Source organism: Scyliorhinus torazame, chromosome 4 (assembly GCF_047496885.1).
Source record: "Scyliorhinus torazame isolate Kashiwa2021f chromosome 4, sScyTor2.1, whole genome shotgun sequence".
Classification (NCBI taxonomy): Eukaryota; Metazoa; Chordata; class Chondrichthyes; order Carcharhiniformes; family Scyliorhinidae; genus Scyliorhinus; species Scyliorhinus torazame.
Genome location: NC_092710.1, coordinates 63292379 through 63306785, shown reverse-complemented (window position 1 = coordinate 63306785; position 14407 = coordinate 63292379). Strand labels below are relative to the sequence as shown.

The window sequence follows — 14407 nt, the reverse complement described above, 5'->3', positions numbered from 1 at the left end:
GTGGTTCAAGTTCAGGTTATGATGAATAATACAGCACACCGCTTAGTAAGGATTAAAACAACGGTCATTTATTATATACAACGAGCAATATTAATACCCCAATACTACTTTCTATATAATAAACCTATCACTACTGGCCAATACTTAACGTAGGAAGAGCCCACCAGGTCAGGGAAACGAATGGCTTGTCCAATCAGATCTGGCCCGTGGGATTCAAAAGGCTGCTACAGGTCAGTGGCTAGGTGTCTCTACCGGATAGCGATCGCTGGATTCAAACTTACAGTTGCCGGTTGCTGTTCTTGCGAAGGTCTCGAGCAGGCGAAGAGGAGAAAGAGAGAGATCTGAACTTGGCCCCTCACTTTTATAGGGCCCAGGGGCTTCCCGCCTCCCAGGGCGGCCCTTGACCCTGAGTCCCAAGTGATTGGATTTGTTCCCAATCCCTGGGGTTGATGTGTCCAATGGTGAGGCGATTCCCCGATCGGGGGGGGGGGGGGGGGGGGTCGTTCACCTGTCTTTGTTTCGGCCACTGCAGGCGCCGACAGGACTGACCCGGTATTCAATTGCTAATATGTTGCAATTGTTCCCGGGGATAGCCGATTTAACTGCAGATGTCTGGATAGATGGGCTGCAAACAGTCCTGAATGTAACTGCAAATACCTGGGTTGATGGGCTGTTGATAGCCCTGAGTATCGATCTGGGCTAACTTCCCCAGAGCCGAATATGCAATACTGTCTGCAGCTGCCTGCTTGTGTCTTGTTAGCTGCTTTTCCCGGCAGTCTTTCGGGTTAGCCATTTCAAACTGGGTTTTGGCCAGATTAATCGGAACGCAGCCATTTTACGTGGCTACAATTGTCACAAGTAGGCTTCAATTAAGTTACTGTGAAAATCCCCTAGTCGCCACATTCCGGCGCCAGTTCGGGGAGGCTGGTATGGGAATTGAACCGTGTTGCTGGCCTGCCTTGGTCTGCTTTAAAAGCCAGCGATTTAGCACAATGTGCCAGAACTTGTGACGATGATTTGATAGACTTGGCAAGCAGTTAATCGGGAATGGAAACTTTGCAGCGTTCTCCTATTGGGACCTGGGGTTGATGGGGCCAGAAAGAAAGTTCCAAAAGGAAGATGGATCTTTCGAAGAGTGACATTTTTAAAATCTTTGCTGGGAAGAGATTCAGGCGTGCTGCAATTTTAAATCTCTTTCTCTCTCCGCCTATTAATTTAGAGAGCTTTCTGCAGTCTGCAATTTCTGAGTGGATATATGGTTCTGACGACGCTCGCTACAAAGAGCTACGTCAGCAGCAAAGAACAATCTCACAACTATTAATTCCTTTTTCATTTTAAACCTTTCACCACCATTTCAGCCGTGCGTGTCTGTCCTGAGTGTGTCTAAGTGGAGGTTGAGACAGGGTTTAGGCATTATGCAGATTGTTTCGCCATTGTTCTGTTATTTATTCATATATTCATTTTTTCTCTTGTTATCAATAAATCGCTTGTTAACATTTTTGCTTATAAATCTGTTGTCTGTATCTCATTGGAGCAGCCTAGGACGAAATGCTCGACAGGTTTAGAAGAATTATTTGTTTATTCACTTATGTTGCAACCCCAGGGTCGAGAGGCACTGGAACTGACCCCGTGCTTGCCCGTGGTGTCGTGACGTCAATTACAGAATGACGTGCCAAGTACGTTCAAGTAGAACATCATCTGTTTACTTGAGTTCTCAAGTGCGGCGTAAAGCAATTCTGCATTGCAACACCAGGTTTCTTTAAGTTATTTCTTCCGTGAGCCCTACACCACGCTGCCCCAGACCTTGAAGATGTGGCTTGCGACGTCTCAGCACAATAGGAAATAATACTTAGGAGTTAATAATTCAGGAAGCCCTTTTCGCCGAAGTTTATGTCCTAGATTACTCGCAAAACGAGAAATCTGTACGTTATGGTTCACAGATTTTCTCCAAACTTGTAGACAGCACTAAGCTTCGTGCTCGTGTGCAGAGGATTCTAAGAGGCTGCAGTGGTCAAATAATTGGCAAATGTAATATAATTTGGGAATATGTGAGATTACCCACTTTGGTGGAAAAAACAGAAAGGCAGAATATTATCTGAATAGTGGCAGTTTAAGAAAAGGGGAAGTGTAAAGAGTCCTGGGTGTCATGGTGGAACAATCCCTGTGAGGAAATTTAATGGCATGCTGGCCTTCGTAGTGAGAGGATTTCAGTATCGCAGTAGGGATGTTTTGCTGCAGGTATACAGGGCATTGGTGAGGTCACACCTTACGTATTGTGTGCAATTTTGGTCTCCAAGTTTGAGAAACGACATTATTGCTATTGAGGTTGTCAAGCGAAGGTTCACCAGTCTAATTGCCGGGATGACATGACTGGACTTGTACTTACTGGAGTTTCGAATAGTGAGAGGGACCTCATAGAAACATGAAATCCTGATGGCTTAGACAGGCTAGATGCGGGAAGAATATTCCCGATGTTGGGGAGGTCCAGAATTTAGGGTCCCCGCCGAAGAATAAGAGGTAAGCCATTCAGGACTGGAAAGAGGAAGAACGTCTTCACTCAGAGTTGTGAACTTGTGGAGTTCTCGACCACAGAAAAGCGTTGTGGCGATTCCGATGGGTATATTCCAGAGTCAGCTGGACGTGGCCTTTCCGGGTTAAGGGATCAAGGGGTATTGAGAGAAAACGGGACTGGGATACTGAATTTTCATGATCAGCTATCGTCATATTGAATGGTGGTGCAGGCGCGAGGGCGGAATTGCCGATTCCTGCACCTAATTTCTATGTTTCTATATTTTAGGGACTGTTTGGATTGAGCATAATCGATGGAAAACATTGAGTTCTATAATAACCTTTGCCAATTTCCAGCGTTATTCAACCAGCCATTTCCATCGATGATGAACTATTTTGAAAGCTTCAAATGCATGAGATTCATTACTTCCAATGATGGTTCTCTTTATAACAGGATAACAGAAGGAAGGCGAACCAAGTGCTGAGAAGGGTTCACAGCAGAGAGGTAAAGTACCAATTGTGACAGTAGAGGTATTACGGTACCTGGTAATGCTGGAACACCATTGGTAGAAATTGTATGCTTCCTATTGGTCAAGCTGGATGGTAGCTCAGCCCTGCTAGGCGGGGTATAAGAGCCCATGCCGCCCCAGCAGCCTTCATTCTGTACCCGAGCTGTTGGGGGAAACATCTAGCTTATTAAAGCTTTCAGTTGGACTATAACCTCGCTTTGGTAGTCATTGATCGTGCATCAATTTAAGAAGCTAGATTTAAAAGGATGGAGCTCCTAATCAAGCCAGAGTGTCTGCAGCTCAGCCCCCATGCGGTGAACTCAGCGGCAATCTTCAAGCACTGGCTGGCGTGTTTTAAAGGATATCTCTGGATGGCCGAAAACACATCCACGCGAGAACAGAAAATGCAAGTCCTGCACTCGAGGGTGAGCCCGGAGATTTGCACCCTCATCGAGCAAGCGAAAGACTTCGATGCGGCAATAGAGCTGCTAAAAGGACATTATATTCGCCCGGTAAACCAGGTCTACGCCCGACATCTGCTAGCGAAGAGGCAACAAATCCCTGGGGAATCGCTGGAAGAATTCTACCGTGCGCTCCTGGTGTTGGGGAGAAACTTCAGCTGCCCGCAATTTTCGGCGAGCGAACACACTGAACGCCTGGTGCAGGACGCTTTTGTGGCAGTTATGCTGTCCTCCCAAATCCGCCAGCACGACACTCTAGGTCTCAAGGATGCACGTGCCCTTTCTGTGGCCTCCAGAAAAGCCCACGCTTACGTTCCCGACCGCGCAGCAGCCCCCTGGGCAGCGTGGAACCCCCTCCGCAGCCGACCCCGAGACATCCCCCATTCCCCCCACAAGCTTGTGCTGCAGGGCAGCCTGGCAACCCCGAGGGGCCCCGCTGCTACTTTGGCGGGCAGGCCAAGCACCCCCGCCAGCGCTGCCCGGCCTGCAAAAGATGCGGTAAAAAGGGCCATGTCATGGTGGCATGCCAGGCCCGTGCGGATGCCGCGGTCTCCAGCTCGGCCGACCACACACTGCCCGAGGAAACACTCAACTGCTGCGATTAGCCTCGGTGACTCTGGATCAATCCCGGCCTCAAACACTCTCAACTGCTACAACGACTGTATTCATCAACGGGCACGAGACATCCTGCCTAATCGAGTCTGGGAGCACGGAGAGCTACATACACCCCAACATGGTAAGGCGCTGTTCTCTCCTCGTCCACCCCGTTAATCAAAAAATCTCCCTGGCCTCCGGTTCCCACTCAGTAGAGATAAAGGGGTTTTGTGTAGCAAACCTCGCAGTCCAGGGAAGGGAGTTTAAAAATTACCAGCTCTACGTCCTTCCCCACCTCTGCGCTGCCACACTCCTAGGTTTAGACTTCCAGTGTAATCTCCAAAGTCTAACTTTCAAATCGGTGGCCCCCCCTCACTGTCTGTGGCCTCGCGACCCTTAAGGTCGACCCGCCTTCCCTGTTTGCGCACCTCACACCGGATTGCACCAGGAGCAGATGGTACAGTGCCCAGGACCGGATCCTTATTAGGTCAGAGGTCCAAAGGCTACTGAGGGAAGGAGTCATTGAAGCTAGCAACAGTCCCTGGAGAGCTCACGTAGTAGTAGTGAAGACCGGGGAGAAGCATAGAATGGTCATCGACTACAGTCAGACCATCAACAGGTTTACGCAGCTGGACGAGTACCCTCTCCCTCGCATATCCGACCTGGTAAACAGGATCGCGCATTACAAAGTCTTCTCCATGGTGGATCTCAAGTCCGCCTATCACCAGCTCCCCACCCGCACTAGTGACCGCAAATACATTGCCTTCGAGGCAGATATCACATCTTTAGGGTTCCCTCCGGTGTCACCAACGGGGTCTCGGTCTTCCAGCGCGAGATGGACTGAATGGTTGACTGGTACGGTTTGCGGGCAACATTCCCGTATCTCGATAATGTCACCATCTGCGTCCACGACCAGCAGGACCACGAAATCAATCTCCGAAAATTCCTCCAGACCGAAAGATCCTTAACCTTACATACAACAAAGATAAATGCGTGTTTAGCACCGACCGCCTTGCCATCCTCGGCTACATAGTGCGAAATGGAGTTATAGGCCCCGACCCGGAATGCATGCGCCCGCTTATGGAGTTGACCCTCCCTCACTGCTCCAAGGCCCTGAAGCGCTGCCTAGGGATTTTCAGTTATTACGTCCAGTGGGTCCCCAACTATGCGGACAAGGCCCGTCCCCTGATCCAATCCACAGCCTTTCCCCTGTCGATAGAGGCTCGCCAGGCCTTCAGCCGCATCAAACCGGACATTGCAAAGGCCACGATGCACGCCATTGGCACGTCCCTCCCCTTCCAGGTCGAGAGCGACGGGTCTGACGTAGCTCTGGCGGCTACCATCAACCAGGCAGGCAGACCCATGGCCTTCTTCTCACGTAGCCTCCATGCTTCTGAAATCCGCCACTCCTCAGTCGAAAAAGAGGCCCAGGCCATAGTCGAAGCTGTGCGGCATTGGAGGCATTACCTGGCAGGCAGGAGATTCACTCTCCTCTCTGACCAACGGTCAGTTGCTTTCATGTTCGATAATGCACAGCAGGACAAGATAAAAAACAATAAGATCTTGCGGTGGAGGATCAAACTGCCCACCTACAACTACGAGATCTTGTATCGTCCCGGGAAGCTAAACGAGCCTCCTGACGCACTGTCCCACGGCACATGTGCCACCGCACAAGTGGACCGCCTCCGAGCCCTCCACGAGGACCTCTCCCACCCGGGGGTCAGTCGCTTTTTCCACTTTATCAAGACCCGCAATCTGCCCGACTCCATCGAGGTCAGGACAGCCACCAAGGACTGCCAAATCTGCGTGGAGTGTTAACTGGGGCTGTTTAGCACAGGGCTAAATCGCTGGCTTTGAATGCAGACCAAGGCAGGCCAGCAGCTCGGTTCAATTCCCGTAACAGCCTCCCCGAACAGGCGCCGGAATGTGGCGACTAGGGGCTTTTCACAGTAACTTCATTGAAGCCTACTTGTGACAAGAAGCGATTTTCATTTCATTAGGGGCTGGTTTAGCACAAGGCTAAATCGCTGGCTTTGAAAGCAAACCATGGCAGGCCAGCAGCACGCTTCAATTCTCGTACAGCCTCCCCGAATAGGCGCCTGAATGTGGCGACTAGGGGCTTTTCACAGTAAGTTCATTTGAAGACTACTTGTGACAATAAGCAATTTTCATTTCATTTTCATTTCACTTCTACCGGCCAGAGAAAGTGCACTTCATAAAGGCTTCCCGTCCCTTTGAATGCCTCAGCATGAACTTCAAAGGCACCCTCCCCTCCACCGACCGTAACATGTACTTCCTGAACGTGAACAAGGTACTATCATGGATTGACGATTGGCTGTCAGGCAGAAGGCAGAGAGTTGGGATAAAAGGTTCTTTTTCGGAATGGCAACCGGTGACGAGTGGTGTCCCGCAGGGTTCAGTGTTGGGGCCACAGCGGTTCTCTTTATATATTAACGATCTAGATGACGGGACTGGGGGCATTCTGGCTAAGTTTGCCGATGATACAAAGATAGGTGGAGGGGCAGGTAGTATTGAGGAGGTGGGGAGGCTGCAGAAAGATTTAGACAGTTTAGGAGAGTGGTCCAAGAAATGGCTGATGAAATTCAACGTGGGCAAGTGCGAGGTCTTGGACTTTGTAAAAAGGAATAGAGGCGTGGACTATTTTCTAAACGGTGACAAAATACATAATGCTGAAGTGCAAAGGGGCTTGGGAGTCCTAGTCCAGGATTCTCTAAAGGTAAACTTGCAGGTTGAGTCCGTAATTAAGAAAGCAAATGCAATGTTGTCATTTATCTCAAGAGGCTTGGAATATAAAAGCAGGGATGTACTTCTGAAGCTTTATAAAGCATTAGTTAGGCCCCATATAGAATACTGTGAGCAATTTTGTGTCCCACACCTCAGGAAGGACATACTGGCACTGGAGCGGGTCCAGTGGAGATTCACACGGATGATCCCAGGAATGGTAGGCCTAACATACGATGAACATCTGAGGATCCTGGGATTATATTCATTGGAGTTTAGGAGGTTGAGGGGAGATCTAATAGAAACTTACAAAATGATGAATGGCTTAGATAGGGTGGACGTAGGGAAGTTGTTTCCATTATTAGGGGAGACTAGGACCCGGGGGCACAGCCTTAGAATAAAAGGGAGTCACTTTAGAACAGAGATGAGGAGACATTTCTTCAACCAGAGAGTGGTGGGTCTGTGGATTTTATTGCTACAGAGGGCGGTGGAGGCCGGGACGGTGAGTGTCTTTAAGACAGAAGTTGATAAATTCTTGACTTCTCGAGGAATTAAGGGCTATGGAGAGAGAGCGGGTAAATGGAGTTGAAATCAGCCATGAGTGAATGGTGGAGTGGATTCGATGGGCCGAATGGCCTTACTTCCGCTCCTATGTCTTATAGTCTTATGGTCTTATGGTGGTTGACGAGCACTCCCGGTTCCCATTCACCGTCCCCTGTCCCGACATGACCGCAACCACCGTCATCAAGGCCCTCCATAGCATCTTTGCATGGTTCTGGTTTCCCGCCTACATACATAATGATAGGGGGTCCTCCTTTATGAGTGACGAACTGCGTCAATTCCTGCTCAGCAAGGGCATCGCCTCGAGAAGGACGGCCAGTTACAACCCCCAGGGTATCGGACAGGTAGAGAGGGAGAACGGAACGGTCTGGAAGACCATCCTACTGGCCCTACGGTCTCTATCTCCCAGTCTCCCGCTGGCAGGAAGACCTCCCGAATGCCCTCCACTCCATCCGGTCACTGCTTTGTACCACAACCAACCAGACACCTCACGAACGTCTTCTTGTCTTCCCCAGGAAGTCCTCCTCCGGGGCCTCGCTCCCGACCTGGCAGGCAGCTCTCGGACCCACCCTGCTCCGAAAACAGGTGCGGGCGCACAAGTCAGACCCGTTGGTCGAGAGGGTCCACCTTCTCCACGCTAACTCCCAGTACGCCTACGTGGCGTACCCCGAAGGCCGACAAGATACGGTCTCCCTACGAGGCCTGGCGCCCGCCGGAGCCCTACGCACACCCCAGCCACCAGTCCCACCCTCCCCTCCACCAGGGCACCTTACAGGAGGATCGATCCTTCTGCCGGCCCCGTCTAGGCCCCCCACCCAGCGACGCACCCCGCACGTGCTCCCTTCCCAGGTCAACCGTTTACCCCACCAGCGCCGTCTAGGGGTGTCGAAGCTGCCACAGAGATCGAGGCCATGCTCCCGGAGTCACAGACGCCGGAGCTTCCACCGGAGTCACCGCCAAAGCTCTGACGATTACACGGGGCGACCAGGGCCCCTAGATCGACTGATTGCTTCATTTTCAATTGTAAATTTCACTCATAAATTGTAAATAGTTACTAGAATTGTTAATAGTTACAAAACGCTGTACGGAGGTATTACGGTACCTCCATAACTAATTCTACCACGTTGCCATGTTTGTAGTATCAGGCCACCAACCCCGCCGGACTCTTTTTTAACAGGGGGCGAATATGGTAGTAGAGGTATTACGGTACCTGGTAATGCTGGAACACCATTGGTAGAAATTGTATGCTTCCTATTGGTCAAGCTGTATGGTAGCTCCGCCCTGCTAGGCGGGGTATAAGAGCCCCTGCCGCCCCAGCAGCCTTCATGCTGTACCTGGGCTGCTGGGGGAAACAACTAGCTTATTAAAGCCTACAACCTCGTTTTAGTGGTCATTGATCGTGCATCACCAATGAATTAAACTGTCCGTGTAAGTCGAGATGTGCAACATTCTTGCAATTGTTTCACTCCTCTTTGAGTCTAGGCTAATGTAAAAAAAAATGGGCAGCAGGGTAGCAGACTGGGCAGCACTGATGCTTCACAGTTCCAGGGCTCCAGGATCGATTCCCAGCTTGAGTCAGCGTCTGCGTGGGGTCTGCACCTTATCCCCGTGGCTGCGTGGGTTTCCTCAGGATGCTCCGGTTTCCTCCTACAAGTCTCGAAAGACTTATGTAATTTGGACATTCTGAATTCTCCCTCAGTGTACCAGAACAGGCGCCGGAATGTGGCGACTAGGGGCTTTTCACAGTAACTTCATTGCAGTGTTAACGTAAGCCTCCTTGTGACAATCAAGATTATTATTAGTAGTATGAAAGGCTTTGCGTATTGGATTTTATACCTCGACACATAAAGGCATTTGGAATAATGTCACTTACATGCTTTTCACTCCAATCTTACATGCTGGTAAGTCCAGATCACAAACCTGAAAACCTTATACTGAACCCAGACAACAAGTATTGCGAAAGTACTTCTGGGAGCCCAGTTGCATTGGTAATGCATATAATTAGAATGGAGGACCATCACATTGCGAGACGTTGCTTATATGGGGAGTTAGTGTATGGGAAAAGAAAGAAAGATCGGCCTTACAGGCGCTACAAATGCATTTGTTTCAGTAAAAACAGAACAAATATCAATATTCGGGAAACACTGTAACTGTCAACAGGCAATGGAACAGTTGGGGTTTACAAAAGAACTGTACACATGCAAACACGGTTAGCGAGTTGCAGTTATATGCGAGTGAGTTTGACAAAGTGTGATAATTTCTTGGCTATGTATTTTGCGTGTTGACTTTGCATGCTGTATTAGGTTGCGAACTTTGTGGCACAGTGACACAGTCGTTGGCACTGCTGCATCACAGCACAGTGCCATGTACCGGGTGCGTCACAGAATCCCTACAGTGCAAAATGATACCATTCGGATTAAGAGTTTATACTGGCCCCCTGGAAGAGCATCCAGCCTAGAGTCAGGCCCCAAAATACATCCGCAGATGTGCAGGTTCGGTGGATTGGGCATGAAAAATTACCTCTTAGCATTCTAAAGATTTGGTGGGGTTATTGGGGTAATGGGATAGGGAGTTTTGTGGAACTGAGTAGCGTGTTCTTTGATAGGGTCGGTGTAGATTTGCTGGGCCGAGTGGTCTCCTCCTGTACTGTAGGGATTTTGAGATGAACCCGGCTACATGGCACTGTGCTGTGATGCATCAGTTCTACCCATTGTTTCTATGCTTCTTCTATGATTCTAATTAATCGTTGCCCGATATCATTGAAGTCGCTGCCTGCTACCCGATCCTGTCTTCAATACTGTTGTTCGTCTGAAAATGTTGCTGTTGAAGAGAAATACAAGCAGCACATCAGCAATCCCCTCAATGGCTGGCTGCTCGTCAGAATGCAGTTTCTGGATTCTATGGGCCCCTGCAATAATATGGAGTTTGACTTGGCAGAGCTCAAGATTAACTGAAGTATTAAATAGTGACGGGGAAGGGCTACATCGTGACAGATAATAAATATATTTATTTCACAATTAAAGTTCAAAGCCTATTTGATATACAATGTCTGCAATAACGTCCTTGAAAACTGAGGTGGCGTGCCATAGATTTATGAATAATTTAAATTACTCAAGGGCGAGAACGGTATTACAATCACAACCAACTGATGTTGGTGGGCAACCCAAACATTTCGCAGTGCAGGGTGCAGTATCTGAGGCTCAATAGGCAGCAACCTAACAGTGTTTTGCATTTTTCCACGCCCTAGACAATCCGCTTGGTATACATTGCATGATGAAATGACAGATCAAAAAAACTCTCTTCAAATAATATGCATTTGGTTCATTTTATTGGTAGTGTTATTCCGGACCAATATCCATAACTGAAAGCTTTAAAAACAAGTTTGTTCTTGTTTCCGACTCTCGTGTCATATACAAAAAGACAAGATGCACAGCTGTTTCCTTTGCAGACCAACAGAACACTGTTACAACGTGGCTCAGAACACCGTTATCAAATTAGTTACGCTCCCTTAAATTGAGCACATAGTAAGATATCAATTGATTAAATAAAATGCCGAAGTATTTCATTCTGCAATTGACCATTGCTGCAGGGTTGGCTTGCAACGACAGTCCAAAGATACTTCCTAAAAACTAACGTGCCTGCTGACCATAGGCACACATATAATAAAACGAAAGTAAAGGCAATTCACTAGAGCACGAATAGCCTTTTGGATAATCTAACCAATCATTTACATTTCCTTCTATTAGGGGTTAGATGTCTAAGTCCATGCAAAAAAAAAACATCTTTCAATCTGTTACAGCCTATTTTATGCAGTACGAAGAATGGAAAATGCCTTTCCCATATATTGTATTATACTCATTTGGTGCAGGAAAAGTTAAACGTGTGTTTGAATGCTGCAGTCATGTTTGTAAAATAGTCTTGCGTTAAAAGGTTGGGAGCCAGATGTGCAATTAAAACTTCGTGAATAGTTTGAGCTAATGGAATTTGTTTTTGATTAAGGCGATTCGCTGTGGAGTTAATTAGATTTCAGATTGGCAAGATGATGTGATTGTTTGTTGGTTCTTGGGTAGCAGGCATTTTGTAGGAAAAGCAAACGCCTACTTATCTGAATCAAGCAGTGTCCAGAAATGAAATTCTTTCCTCTCTGCAGCTTAGATCAAAGAGATTAGCAGTCTTTAAAGCAGTGTGGACTCGCCTGAGAACAAGGGGAGCTGAAACAAGCTGAGAAACAACTTCTAAAGACATTCAGCCAGAGCTTTTGCATGGTTCTGACAGGAGTCAGATCTTGGCCATAAGGTATTTTCCAACGATCTCTCTTTCCCTAAGCACATCTCCAGCATGTATTTCTAAGTTCCATTGGAAGTTGCAGTGGGTTGAAAGCTCATTTCTTCTTTTTTCTTGCTGTTGAAGTCGGAATAAAGATAGCATTTAATGGCATTGTGTTCACTGTATTGAGTAGTATTGCTTAAGGGACAATTGCAGGTTATGTTCTGGTATGATGTTTCAGTGAAAAGTGTGTCTTTATATACCATTCCCTCTTTATTCGTGTAATCACTCCTGGAGCGAGTTATACTTTCCTCACACTCGTAGAAAATTAAAATGAAATATTGGAGTTTCTGTCCAGTATCCTGGCCACTTTCGGCTTTGATCTGGTATTGAAATAATAGGACACCCTCCAGGGATAGTTTAAACATGTCGATTTGAGGCTTGTCTTGGAATAATTCAACCAAGCGTCTGATTCATACATACATACGTGAAGCCTGACGCTCAGGACCATTGTCATAATTATACAGGCACAGCGATGTACAAAGTCAATACAGCAAAATACATGAAATACAAAACAAAACAATTAATTCTGGTTGGCTATGGAAATAGAGAGGGGTCTCGAGCTATATGGAATCTCAGTATTTATTGCCCAATCTTGAGGACGTTTAGGGCGGCACGGTAGTACAGTGGTTAGCACTGTTGCTCCACAGCTTCAGGATCCCAGTTTCGATTCCCGACTTTGGTCATTGTCGGTGCGGAGTCAAGCATTCTCAATGTGTCTGCGTGGATGGCCGTACTCATGTGTGTGGAACTTGGCTATCAGTTTCTGCTCGGTGATTCTGCATTGTTGCACATCCTTGAAGCCGCCTTGGAGAATGCTTACCAGAAGATCAGAGGCTGAAAGCCCTTGACTGCTGAAGTGTTCCACGACTGGAAGGGAACATTCCTGCCTGGCCGTTCTTACGTGATGTCTGTTCACCCGTTGTCACTGTGTTGCATAATCTCGCCAATGTACCACACCTCGGGACATACTTTCCTGCAGCGTATGTGGGACACAACATTGGCCGAGTTGCACGAGTATGTACCGCATAACCTGGTAGGTGGTGTTCTCACGTGTATTGGTGGTACCCATGTCGATGATTTGGCATGTTTTGCAGAGGTTGCCATGGCAAGCCCACGGCTAACTTCACAATGCTCCACTTCTCCAGCTTTCGCCCGAAACACATTAAAGAAGCCATCCCCTATGGAAAAGTCCTCCGTATACATAGGACCTGCTCAGACGAGGAGGATCGTAACAGACATCTACAGACGCTGAAAGATATTGTGGTATGAACGGGATCGACTCATCGATCGACAGTTTCAACACGCTACAGCAAAGAATCGCACCAACTTCCTCAGAAGACGAACACGGAACAAACCCGAAGAGTACCCTTCGTCGTCCAATACTTCCCTGGAGTAGAGAAGCTTACACATCTTCTTCACAGCCTTCAACATATCATCGCTGAAGATGAACATGGTGTCAGGGCCATTCCCACACCCACACTACTTGCCTTGAAACAACCAGGCAACCTCAAACAGACCATTGTTTGTAGCAACCTACCCAGCCTTCAGGTGAACAGCGACCACGACACCACACAGCTCTGCCATAGCAACCTCTGCAAAATGTGCTAGATCATCGACATGGGTACCACCATTACACTTGAGAACACTACCCATCAGGTACGCGTTACATATTCGTGCGACTCGGCCAACGTTGTCTTCCTCACACGCTACAGGAAAGGCTGTCTCGATGCTTGGTACATTAGCGAGACCATGCAGACGCTGTGACAATGGATGAAGACATTGCGCGACAATTGCCAGGCAGGAACGCTCCCTTCCAGTCGGGAAACCCTTCAGCAGTCAAGGGCATGCAGCCGCTAATATTCGAGTAAGCATTCTCCAAGGACGCGAATCATCAAGCAGAAACTGGCGCCCAGGTTCTGCATGCATGAATATGGTCTCATCCGGGACATTGATTTCATGTCACATTACATTCACCCACACCCACCACCACCATCTGGCCTGGGCTAGCGAAATCCTCCCAACTGTCGTGGCTTGAGACAATTCACGCCTCTTTAACCTGTGATTATCCCCCTTTCCAGTCGCTTCGTCTGGACCTGTAAAGACTTAATTACCTGCAAAAACTCGCATTCAAAGTATCGTCTTGCATAATTGCCTTTGTCTAGATATGTGTTTTTGGAACCTACCTCTTCATTCACCTGAGGAAGGAGCTGCGCTCCGAAAGCTAGTGATTTGGACTTTAACCTGGTGCTGTAAGACTTCTTAATGTATCAATTGATTGGCTTGATAACACTTGTGCCTGAATGCCACTAGTTTGGATATTGCCATCAGGTATATTTTATGTATTTAGTCGTGCCCACAATTCCATATTAACGCGGAATTGTAACTTCTAAAGTTTGATATAGTTGGACAGACTGAATGCAGAGATTTTGTTTCCCTGGCTGGGATCTAGAACACTCAGAGAAAGGCATTGAAAATAGAAGCAGTAGTAGGCAATTCGGCACGTTGAGTTTGCTCTACCATTCATTATCATCACGGCTGATCAATAAATTCAATATCCTGATCCAGCCTCCACGCCCCGGACCCCACATAACGTCATCCCTTTAGCCCCAGGAGCTAAACCATCTAACTCCATCTTGAAATTACACAACGTTTTGGCCTCAACTACGATTTGTGGTAGTGAATTCCACAGAACCATCACTCTCT

At 47.8% G+C, this 14407-nt stretch overlaps 1 pseudogene; it reads right to left on the bottom strand.

The window, feature by feature from the left end:
* LOC140411373 (NACHT, LRR and PYD domains-containing protein 3-like) overlaps window positions 1–13156 on the bottom strand; it is a 53107-nt pseudogene extending 39951 nt beyond the window's left edge.
* Window positions 13157–14407: the final 1251 nt, after the last annotated feature.